This window comes from Schistocerca piceifrons, chromosome 10, assembly GCF_021461385.2.
Source record: "Schistocerca piceifrons isolate TAMUIC-IGC-003096 chromosome 10, iqSchPice1.1, whole genome shotgun sequence".
In the NCBI taxonomy this organism is placed as follows: domain Eukaryota; kingdom Metazoa; phylum Arthropoda; class Insecta; order Orthoptera; family Acrididae; genus Schistocerca; species Schistocerca piceifrons.
In genome coordinates, this window is record NC_060147.1 from 139263990 (window position 1) to 139276301 (window position 12312).

The window sequence follows — 12312 nt, forward strand, 5'->3', positions numbered from 1 at the left end:
TCTGTGAACAGTTCAGTGGCCGGGTTGTTCTAATGAGAATCGACACCAGACCAACACCGACAACGATAGTTCAGGTATACATGCCGACGTCGCAAGCTGAAAATGAACAGATAGAGAAAGTGTATGAGGATATTGAAAGGGTAATGCAGTATGTAAAGGGGGACGAAAATCTAATAGTGATGGGCGACTGGAATGCAGTTGTAGGGGAAGAAGAAAAGGTTACATGAGAATATGGGCTTGGGAAAAGGAATGAAAGAGGAGAAAGACTAATTGAGTTCTGTAACAAGTTTCAGCTGGTAATAGCGAATACCCTGTTCAAGAATCACAAGAGGAGGAGGTATACTTGGAAAAGTCCAGGAGATAGGGGAAGATTTCAATTAGATTACATCATGGTCAGACAGATTCCGAAATCAGATACTGGATTGTAAGGCGTATCCAGGGGCAGATATAGACTCAGATCACAATATAGTAGTGATGAAGAGTAGGCTGAAGTTCAAGACATTAGTCAGGAAGAATCAATACGCAAAGAAGTGGCATACAGAAGTACTACGGAATGACGAGATACGTTTGAAGTTCTCTAACGCTATAGATACAGCAATAAGGAATAGCGCAGTAGGCAGTACAGTTGAAGAGGAATGGACATCTCTAAAAAGGGCCATCACAGAAGTTGGGAAGGAAAACATAGGTACAAAGAAGGTAGCTGCGAAGAAACCATGGGTAACAGAAGAAATACTTCGGTTGATTGATGAAAGGAGGAAGTAAAAACATGTTCCGGAAAAATCAGGAATACAGAAATACAAGTCGCTGAGGAATGAAATAAATAGGAAGTGCAGGGAAGCTAAGACGAAATGGCTGCAGGAAAAATGTGAAGACATCGAAAAAGATATGATTGTCGGAAGGACAGACTCAGCATACAGGAAAGTCGAAACAACCTTTGGTGACATTAAAAGCAACGGTGGTAACATTAAGAGTGCAACGGGAATTCCACCGTTAAATGCAGAGGAGAGAGCAGACAGGTCGAAAGAATACGTTGAAAGCATCTATGAGGGTGAAGATTTGTCTGATGTGATAGAAGAAGAAACAGGAGTCGATTTAGAAGAGATAGGGGATCCAGTATTAGAATCGGAATTTAAAAGAGCTTTGGAGGACTTACGGTCAAATAAGGCAGAAGGGATAGGTAACATTCCATCAGAATTTCTAATATCATTGGGGGAAGTGGCAACAAAACGACTATTCACGTTGGTGTGTAGAATATATGAGTCTGGCGATATACCATCTGACTTTCGGAAAAGCATCATCCGCACAATTCCGAAGACGGCAAGAGCTGACAAGTGCGAGAATTATCGCACAAACAGCTTAACAGCTCATGCATCGAAGCTGCTTACAAGAATAATATACAGAAGAAAATTGAGAATGCGCTAGGTAACGATCAGTTTGGCTTTAGGAAAAGTAAAGGGACGAGAGAGGCAATTCTGACGTTACTGCTAATAATGGAAGCAAGGCTAAAGAAAAATCAAGACACTTTCATAGGATTTGTCGACCTGGAAAAAGCGTTTGACAATATAAAATGGTGCAAGCTGTTCGAGATTCTGAAAAAGTAGGGGTAAGGTATAGGGAGAGACGGGTCATATACAATATGTACAACAATCAAGAGGGAATAATAAGAGTGGACGATCTAGAACGAAGTGCTCGTATTAAGAAGGGTGTAAGACAAGGCTGTAGCCTTTCGCCCCTACTCTTCAATCTGTACATCGAGGAAGCAATGATGGAAATAAAAGAAAGGTTCAGGAGTGGAATTAAAATACAAGGTGAAAGGATGTCAATGATACGATTCGCTGATGACATTGCTATCCTGAGTGAAAGTGAAGAAGAATTAAATGCTCTGCTGAACGGAATGAACAGTCTAATGAGTACACAGTATGGTTTGAGAGTAAATCGGAGAAAGACGAAGGTAATGAGAAGTAGTAGAAATGAGAACAGCGAGAAACTTAACACCAGGATTGATGGTCACGAAGTCAATGAAGTTAAGGAATTCTGCTACCTAGGCAGTAAAATAACCAGTGACGGACGGAGCAAGGAAGACATCAAAAGCAGACTCGCTATGGCAAAAAAGGCATTTCTGGCCAAGAGAAGTCTACTAATATCAAATACCGGCCGGCCTTAATTTGAGGAAGAAATTTCTGAGGATATACGTCTGGAGTACAGCATTGTATGGTAGTGAAACGGACTGTGGGAAAACCGGAACAGAAGAGAATCGAAGCATTTGAGATGTGGTGCTATAGACGAATGTTGAAAATTAGGTGGACTGATAAGGTAAGGAATGAGGAGGTTGTACGCAGAATCGGAGAGGAAAGGAATATGTGGGAAACACTGATAAGGAGAAGGGACAGGATGATAGGACATCTGCTAAGACATGAGGGAATGACTTCCATGGTACTAGAGGGAGCTGTAGAGGGCAAAAACTGAAGAGGTTAGCACATGAAAGGAATTCGTGGTGGGCCGCATCAAACCAGTCAGTAGGCTGATGACAAAAAAAAAAAAAAAAAAAAAAAAAAAAAAAAAAAAAAGCGCGATAAGAGCACGTTGGCGTGTGTTTCCGAACGTGGAGAACGATGTCCAGCATGTGAGATGTTTCGAGCGTGCGTTTGAACGTAGGCCAGTAACATGGAAGAACGACACCTACGTCAGATGAGGCTCTCTTCAGCAGTCACGAGACGCCATATTGGCTTTCAGCTGGAGCCGGTAACTGTACTTGCCGTTTCTAAGTACCAGAAAATTGAGTGTCTCTCGAAAACCAGTGGTTAATTGTACGATTTTTTGCGCCGTAATAAAAGGAAGGGAGGAGCAAACTTCATATTGGTGCTTGCGTATAATGAAAGGGTGCCTGTGCCCTTACAAGGAAACGGCACGTTTAGGAACCACCAACGAATTTGTTATAGTCAAATGCCGGTTAACAACATACCTACGATTAAAAATTTCAGGCGATCGTAAGATGCGACGTATGGTCATTAATCAATCGTGGTCCGTGAAGCGTAACGCGCAGAGATGTAGAACACAGGTGATGTTTGAGAGTTCGAATCTCACTGGATGTAAATTCCGTTTTACGCTCCTTAGCGTTTTCTAAAGTATCTGGTTACGGTTGCGCTGTACCGCAACTTTGGTTCGGTAATTTTGATACAGTACCTAAATGAGGTAGTAAATGGTAGAATTACTGGTAGTATTGATAGAACTGGTAGAGAAAGAAAGAAACGACTATGTGTGAGAGAAACTGGGAGCAGACGGCATCTGTTTTGCACACAATTAGAGCCGCACATCGTTTCAGTGTTAGTCCAATGAGTAGTTTGCATTTTACAGCTCATAAAATTAGTTTAGCCCGCAATTTCTGCATATTTATCTGAACAAAGCAATTAATTTCGATCCAAGTAAAGTTTACAAGCGCAAACATAAAATAATCAATATAATTATTGTTATTTCGCACGCTCGACGAAGTATTGAAGCGATGTTTGATGTGTTCTGTTTTGTAGTTTTTTATTTTAATGTTTTTTAGGAAATTTTCTAACGCTCTATGATAAATCTTATATTTTTACTATAGCATCCCTATGTTCCGCGTTACAAATCAACAATTTTCGAATAATATCACAATTAAACATCGACAGTTTCAGTTTTCCTATAAATATTGTTTATTTTTAGGTAACAGACAGGAGGATGTAGAAGAAAAATGTTCCGTAATCTACACAGCCATTTGTTATCTTCAATCAGTTTCTAAACAGTTCACCACTGCCGGTTTCTAGAGGAATCTATAACGAGACTGATCGCATACGCAAACAAGGGGATCTAAATTAGAAGACGCCCGATAGGTATGCAACACACCTGACGTACAGGTAACGTGGTCACGCTCTTAAGTGACCAAAGCTACTAGGAGAACTACGGTGGTCTACGAAGACTTGCAACAGCCTACGGTAGTCTTACAACTCTGACACTTGCATATTAGTTTAATAGAACCATATTGTATAATATTCAGTGTTATGGAAATATAAGTGCATTCTCTCTGCGATTGGCTTTATCGACAGCTTGCAGCACTACCAACAGGAAACATTTGGTAATTATTTGAAACCCTCAGCTGCGGACTGGTGTTGTTGATACACCTCGACGGGTACAGCTAAAAATGTGTGCCCCGACCGTGACTCGAACCCGGAATTTCCTGCTTACATGGCAGACGCTCTATCCGTCTGCGCCACCGAGGACACAGATGAATAGCGCGACTGCAGGGACTTATCCCTTGCACGCTCCCCGTGAGACCCACATTCCCAACTGTCCACAATCTACATACCTAATGTCCTTAATAGATATTTGCTCATCCATTCATTACTCGCGCCAACTGAGGTCACGATTCTCGTAAGAGTTCGGGCAACCTGTGCGCATTCGCACGGATGAATGTCAGTGGCCGGTTAGCCTTTAACTATATACGAAGATAGTAACTGTTCTCGAAAGAACAGACACCATTGATGGCCGTGTAGCTTCTCTAGAATAAATAATTAATTGAAACAATTTTTTACTATCTTGTTTGATGTTTTATTTGTATAAATTCTGCTAGTAGGGGAATGGGAATCGAGAGTGAATGACCTTATGGTTTTGCTAAAACGTGAGAATGATGATTATTGTATTATGCGGAGTACTGTTGTGAATTTGTATCACATTATTTGTAATGGAACTCTTATAAGCTAATCCCCTTATTGACTGGACATGGTACTTTCGTTTTTGCCTTTTAATACATCGTCACGGCTATAGAAGTCTTTATTTATAACAGATATCATCTTAGTGTGTATATATATAAGGCTCACCGGCCACTTGACCATCTTCTTCTGTGTGAATGCACAAACAGTGCCCGAACTCTTACGGGAATCGGCAACGCGCCGCGAGTAATGAGTATAATAGGCGGGGGCACTACGAATATAGTGCGGGACAATACGTTGAGAATGTGGGTTTCACGGGAGGCGTGCCAGAGATAAATCCCTGCAGCCGCGCTATCCTCTATGTCTTCGGTGGCTCAGATGGATAGAGTGTCTGCCACGTAAGCAGGAGATCCCGGGTTCGAGTCCCGGTCGGGGCACACATTTTCATCTCTCCCCGTTGACGTATATCAACGCCAGTAAGCAGGTAAGGGTGTTCATTTCATTGTAAGAACATCATTAGTATACAGGCAAGGGAGGGAGTGAGCGTTTTAATGGAGCTATCGTAGGAATTTTTCACGCCCATCAATTTCATAAACAGTGTGATGTGGGAGCCAGACACAGCCGGTAACTGCCGCTGGGGGGCGCTGCGGTCGTGAATGTCACGTCGAGGCACGCGTGCCGTGCCTTCAACTCGGCACGCTCAGAAGCGCGGTCTGTGAGCCGACCTCATTAGGTTCTTTTTTCTGACCCCAGCACACGAACTTTGTTGCTCTAGGTGACCACCCGCGGCCCCTTCCGGAATACCGACATTTTCGCAGCTGACCGTCCGGGAAACAATACTCCCACGGAACCCGCTACATTTCGAAACGCTGAGAAACCGCCGCGCGGAGTTACAGTTAGCGTCGGACAATGGACAGGGAGGCCGGCAGGGGAGGGCGTGGCACGGCACAGCAGGCACCCGCCGGATTGTCCTTCTGCCCTGGACGGCCGGAACTGCCGGAGCCTTGAACCGGGAACCGGGAAACAAAGACTAGCGTCGACTCCTCCTTCAGCCGGAAAGAAAATAAACAAAAATAGCCGGCGGCGAAAGGACGGGCGGGCGGACGCTCCGCTCTCCGCTGGCTTTCCGCTCCAGTTCTGGAGCCGCCGCGGCTGTTGCAGCCGCAGGTGTCGCAATCAGCACCTGCTGCGCTGCGCCGCGCTGTCCTGCCGGACGGACTCTCAATTCTTCGTGGCATGGCGGCGACTGGCGTGAAAGTGCATTCGGCAGTGCCCCACGGCACTGTGCTAGGGCCGTTTAAACAGGAGGCAGTGCATCTACACCTCCGGCTACGTGTACAGCTTCTCCTTATGGCTTTTGGCGGAGACTAGTTTGTGTACAAGTATCACTCTTCTTTTTCCTTTTGCAGTCGCGAATGGTTCTCGGGAACACGATTGCTGGTAAGCCTTCGTGCGGTCTCGAATCCAATTTTACGCCCATCGTCTTTTCGTGAGATGTGTGTGTTGTGAGTAATACGAGGGCTGTCCAGAAAGTAAGTTACGATTGATCGCGAAATGAAAATCACAGTGAAAATCAGAAATGTTTCATTTGTAACAGTTAGCTACACCTTTCAGCTACTTCTCTACGTAGTCGCCGTTCTGACTCAGACATTCGTCGCAGCGTTGTACCAACTTTCCAATACCCTCATCATAGAAGGCAGCCGCCAGTGCTTTCCGCCAATTCTCTACGCTGGCCTAAAGCTCGTTGTCTCTGCAAAATGTTGTCTTCATATCCAGCGGTGCGTTTCAGCAGAGATGAAACTCAGTGGGAGACAATTACGGGCTGTATTGTGGGTAACCAAACATTTCCAATTGAAACGATGCAGGAACCTCTTCATTGCCCCTGCAGAATGAGGCTGAGAATTGTCTTGAAGAAGAAACCACACGACAGTTATGTAATGTTGGTTGCATAGCTTCAGGGGAAAATTCTCACCAGGCCCTCGTACTTGGCGGAAGACACTATTTTCTATAACATCTTTACGCGCTCACGAAGAGCTCAGGAATGAAAAGAGCGACATAATTCTACCTATAGTCATACTAGAGACACTGCCCAACACATCTTTGCAAAGCTTTATCGGATTTTCATAGTCGTTTCCATTTCGCGACCGATCGTAACTTACTTTCTGGACAGCCCTCGTACATCGATTCACTACTCCAGGAATGTCTGGTCTTCGAATTTAAGCAGTAAAGCAGATCCTCATGCAGAACGCCCCTCTTGTTGCTTCTTGTCACTGGAATCGGCTGGACATCATCTGGGTGCTCTCGCGCTTACTAAATGAACCTTCTTTCTAACTTGTGCATTCCTCGTATCTGTCCTATCTGGTACTGTTGCCAGACTGAAAAACCGCTGGTCGAACGAGGGCTTCGTAATCCAGCTACTCTGTCGGTGGACTACATTTCTCGAGAATTTCCAACCATTCTCCGCCTGGCATCTGTTGTAGCTGTAATTAGATTTATACTCTCTGGAAAAAAAGAAGAAAAAACAAAAAAACGATCCAGACGGGATGGAAAACGGTAGATGTCATGCGCACGTACAGACACACAAATGATTACAATTTCAGAAACATTGGATGATTTGCTGAAAAGAAAGAGCTTCACAAACTGACGAAGTCAATAATGTGCTAGTCCACCTCTGGCCGTTGTGCAAGCAGTTATTCGGCTTGGCATCGAGTTGCTGTATGTCCTCCTGAGGAATATCGTGCCAAATTCTCTCCAAGAGCATCAAAATCCCGAGTTGGATGCAGGCTCCTGCCCACATTTCTCCAAACGTTCGCAGTTCGGGAGATATCAGGCGACCTTTCTGGTCAGGGTAGGGTTTCTCAAGGACGAAGACAAGCAGTAGAAACTGTACCCGTGTGTGGGTGGACATTATCTTGCTGAAATGTAAGCCCATGATGGCTTGCTATGAAGGGCAACAAAATGGGGCGCCGAGTATTGTCGACGTACCATTCTGCCGTAATGTTGCCGCGGAATACAACCAAACGAAACCAAATGGCACCCCAGTCCATCACTCCTCAATGTTGCGTCATGGGGCTCGTGACAGTAGTGTTACTCCAACCCTGTCTGGGGCATCTACAGACACGTCTTCGCTGGTCATCAAGGGTCATCTAATCAGGAGTGATCACTACTGATGATGATGATGATGATGATGATGATGATGATGGTGGTGGATTACTTGAAGTGAGGGGCGCTCAACATGGTGCTCATCAGCACCCTGACGAAAAGTCAGCATGGCAATCTCATGGGTGGGGACGAAGGTTGTTCCCACATACTGAGTAGTTTATAATGCATTAAGGTCTGTCTCCCTTCCCCGCCAATTTGGGGATGACGCCTGACAGTTCACAAAATGTCTCCACTGGAATCAGTACATGCAAAGATGGTGGGCCGATCTCCATCAAGACTGACAGGTGCCTTGTTATACGTAACATTCTCAAAATACGCTGAACTGAAACTGGCACACCACAAACCTCACAGAGTGGTGGGTCCTCCCACCAGAGGAGGAAGCCATGTGTTAAAGGACTGCGTATGATGCACAGCCTGGTGAGCAGAACCTTCTTCCAGTGATGAGGCTGACACTAAGTCCGCCATGCCTGTGTGGTCGGTTTGTCCAACCGCAGTTTGTTTTCTGCCATCTTCAACCTTTCAGTCTCCCACTGACACGTGATGCATCTGTTAGAAAGTGAGATGACAGCATGCAACGGGATGGAAAAATTGATAGACAACAGGATCCCGACATGCTTCCTTCGCTGGTTGGCCTTTTACAGATGACAAACATGAAGGATTACGAGTTCAGACAGGAAGAGATTGGGAAGTTTTTACATGTGGTGCTACAGAGGACTACTGAAGAACCGATGGGTAGATCATGCAACTAATGAGGAGGTATTGAACAGAATTGCGGTGACAAGAAATTTGTGACGTACATAGACTAGAAGAAGGGATCGGTTGACAAAGACACTCTGAGGTATCAAGGAATCACCAGTTTGGTACTGAAGCGAAATGGGTGGGGGTGGGGGGTGGGAGTGGGGCGGAATGGGTAAAAATGTAGAGGAAGACCAAGAGATGATTTGATAAGCAGATTCAGAAGAATGTGGTTTGCAGCAGTTACTCGGAGATGTGGTGGCTCCTACAGGATAGAGTAGTCTAGAGAGCTGCATCAAACCAGTCTTCGGAATGAAGACCACGGCACATACAGATACTGGAGTTCTGTTTCAGCAGAAGACACTTAGGTCCATTTCCAGTCAATCAACACACTTTCCTTTGAAATTTTTGATAATTATAGAGAAGAAAGAGTGATCTGTAATTGCTCTGAAGAAAATTTAATAGCTGAAGTCGAAAGCAAAAATACTGTTTATTTCTATGATTATATCAATGTCTGAAACAGACGACACCATGCATTTATATCATTGATTCGGTTTGATGGGCACTGAATCCACCACCTTCAGTGTCGATGCACGATTACATTCGACCTCCAGGGGAATCTCCAAGAAGCAAGCATGGGAGACACGGATGGGAACTGCGGATATGTGACTGTGAATGGGAATGTGGGTCGTCCAGAGATAGACCGCGCATACGCGTTAAACGCAGTGTCCGGGTGGCGGCGCAGCGGTTAACGCGAGCAGGGGGTCCCGGGGCTTGGAATCCCGGCCTTGCACTCATTTTCACTCGTCGCCGCTGATTCCGATCGCAATGCAGCTGATATCATTAATTCCTTTGCTTTGCTTCCCTTTCCTTTCCCCCACTCCCCGTTCAATTTACACAATACCACCTCTTATTGACGACTGGTTTCACTAGTTTAGACTGTCATCCAGAATGAAATTTTCACTCTGCTGCGGAGTGTGCACTGACGTGAAACTTTGTGGTAGATTAAAACTGTGTGCCAGACCGAGACTCTAACTCGGGACCTTTACCTTTCGAGGGCAGGCGCTCTACCGACTGAGCTACCCAAGCACACAGTTTTAATCTGCCAGGAAGTTTCAGCAACCAGTATGTCAAAAAAATCATCCGTCCGAGTTGGCAGATGGACCCGCGCTGGGAAGTGGTCACTGGAATGTAAATCTGTAGCCACTTCCCACTGAATCGATTCTGCAACAGCTGGGGAGCACAAACAATGGACAATGGCTGAAAAAACCTTGTAGTGTGGAAAAGTGTGTCATTATGACCCGAATTCAGAAGGCAGGTATTCTCGGAATGGACGAGTCGCTCGATAATTCGACCCTAGGAGCAAGTGATGGCAGAGTCCCACAGCACATCATGTGCATTGATGTATCTCACAAGGAAGAATAGGCGTGGCAGTGCCTGGAGTAGTTCTGTCAGTGCGTTTGCATGCAAAGGATCACAAGGTGGAACATATAAAGAACATGATGTGGTATTAAAGGGTGCTAGGGCTTTCACAGCAACTGCTTGTATGGCCACGTTAAGAGGGTCATGAGATAGGCCTCTGTCATCAATGAAAAGAGCCACTCCACTTTCAGTCCTGTGTCCAGTGTGTGAGACTTTAAAATGAGTTTCTTGCAAGCTGATGCGGAATGCTTTCGCCTGGACCAGCAGCTGTAATTCTGCTAATGTAGACGATATCCATTCAAATTCCACACAAAAACACTAAAGTCCCTGAGGGAGGCATTGATTAACAATGGTCAGTCTTGTCTTTGTCCCTCAGAGACTGACTTGCCTGCGAGGTCAGGGAGAACGTATCTTTAAGAGTGAAGTCCCCAACCGAGGGGGAGTGAGCTCACCGACCCGAAGGTTTAACAGCCACTTTCTTCGCCTTTTAACCACTCTTTGAAGGACTTTTTCTTTACTTGGTTGCTTGGGGTTGAGGAAACGGTTTAGTAGGCTTCCGATGGTGGGCAGTATTATGTGATTAGGTTGAAAGCCCATCGCCAATGGCTTCTGAGTGATTTCTGGTTCAAGTGCAGAGTTTTGCCCACAGGTACACTGACAAGTGCATGTGCTCATATTCGAATCTGTGGTTTGAGTTTGTGTGGAGACATCATGCTTGGCGATTGGCTTCTTAAGGGTTAATGCAAAAGAAGTAGCTTCACCAAAGGATATGCATCTAGTGACTTTCAACTTCTGAAGTTTACTACCCTCGTTGTAAACCTCACTCTTTCTGCTCCACGCTGGGTGATTCCCGAAACAGTTTATACATTTCGGATCAAGTGAACAAGAATTGCCCGATTTGTGAGCTGAGCTTCCACAATTTCCACACGTAGCCCTCCCACTACATCGTATAGTGGTATGGCCACATATTTGTCACCTGAAGCACTCGGTCAGGAACAAATGCGCGAAGCTGAAGATGTATACTGCCTGCAAGTGTATGTTCACGTAATTCTGGTTGTTAAACGTTAGAATAAATGTTGCAGATTTTTCCGATGTGCTATTGACTTCCCTCATACAGTTCTGCACTTCCGTGATGCCCATATTTTTCCATTCTTCATGTAACTCCACAGGGATCATCTCCATTGCATCAGAACAGGTAACCACGCCTTTCCAAAAGTTCGGGTGTTATGCAACTCAGCCTTGACTGGGTAGTCAACTTAGGCCTGGCATCCCAGAAGATTAGATAATTGGTTTGAATTAGCAGTTTCAACTAGAAGTGTTCCATTACGAAGTTGTTTAACACTTTAGGGACCCAACAATACCCTCCAATGCCTTGTGAATATAGGAATGCTTCAGAAAGGCTTATACAACTGGAGAGGGGGGGGGGGGGGCGGCCAATGGCCCAGAGATTGCCCACTAGTTTATCTCAACAGCCATTCAGCCCCTCCCCCCAAGCATGTAGCACACTGAGGTTCAAAATGGTTCAAATGGTTCTGAGCACTACGGGACTTAACTGCTGTGGTCATCAGTCCCCTAGAACTTAGAACTACTTAAACCTAACTAACCTAAGGACATCACACACATCCATGCCCGAGGCAGGATTCGAACCTGTGACCGTAGCGGTCACGCTGTTCCAGAGTGTAGCGCCTAGAACCGCACGGCCACTCCGGCCGGCACACTGAGGTTGAGGGTTTTCTTTATAGAGGTGTTGACGTTCCTCGCGGTCCAGGCCGTGAAACCGAGGCCCCCATTCTCCGAAACACACTGCCCCGCAACAGGGAGGTCACTGAATCATGCCTGGAGCTTACAGTAATAGAGGACTGCCGGCGTTTGCCAGTCCCCAGCTCTGGAACCCGTGCCCACGAACGAATGATGAGTCCCTGTGGGTACATCATTTAAGACGGTTCCTCCCCAGTCAATGAGATTCCAGTTCAACTGTGCACAACACCAGTGCAAACAGGCTTGTTGGTCTACAGATGTCAGTGGAAGCCCCTTTTCTGTGAGGCTCCTATTAATTAGTCCTTGTGGGCACTGTAGCACCAGTTTCACATTGGATCAATGATAATGCTGAATATGGGGCTCCGAGTGCCTCTGACTGCTGCTCAATCGTCTACTTCTGTCTAGGTCGACCGCATTCTTGTTGACACACTGTTCGGCCTTGGTTCGCCCATCTCTGCTAATATCATCGAATAGCGGCATCGCTCCTGTTCAAATGTGGAGCGATTCGCCGATATTTGAAACAAAGATACTGCCAACACACACTGAAGCTTTGACCATGACG

At 45.6% G+C, this 12312-nt stretch overlaps 1 protein-coding gene and 1 non-coding gene across 2 annotated transcripts in view; one reads left to right on the forward strand and one right to left on the reverse strand.

Annotated features, from left to right (window-relative positions):
- Positions 1–12312, reverse strand: part of LOC124718778 (angiotensin-converting enzyme-like) — a 480801-nt gene that overhangs the window by 253369 nt on the left and 215120 nt on the right. The gene's annotated exons all lie outside the window — the stretch shown is intronic.
- Positions 5036–5110, forward strand: Trnat-cgu. Its single transcript has one exon. It is a non-coding gene; the product is annotated as a tRNA-Thr (tRNA).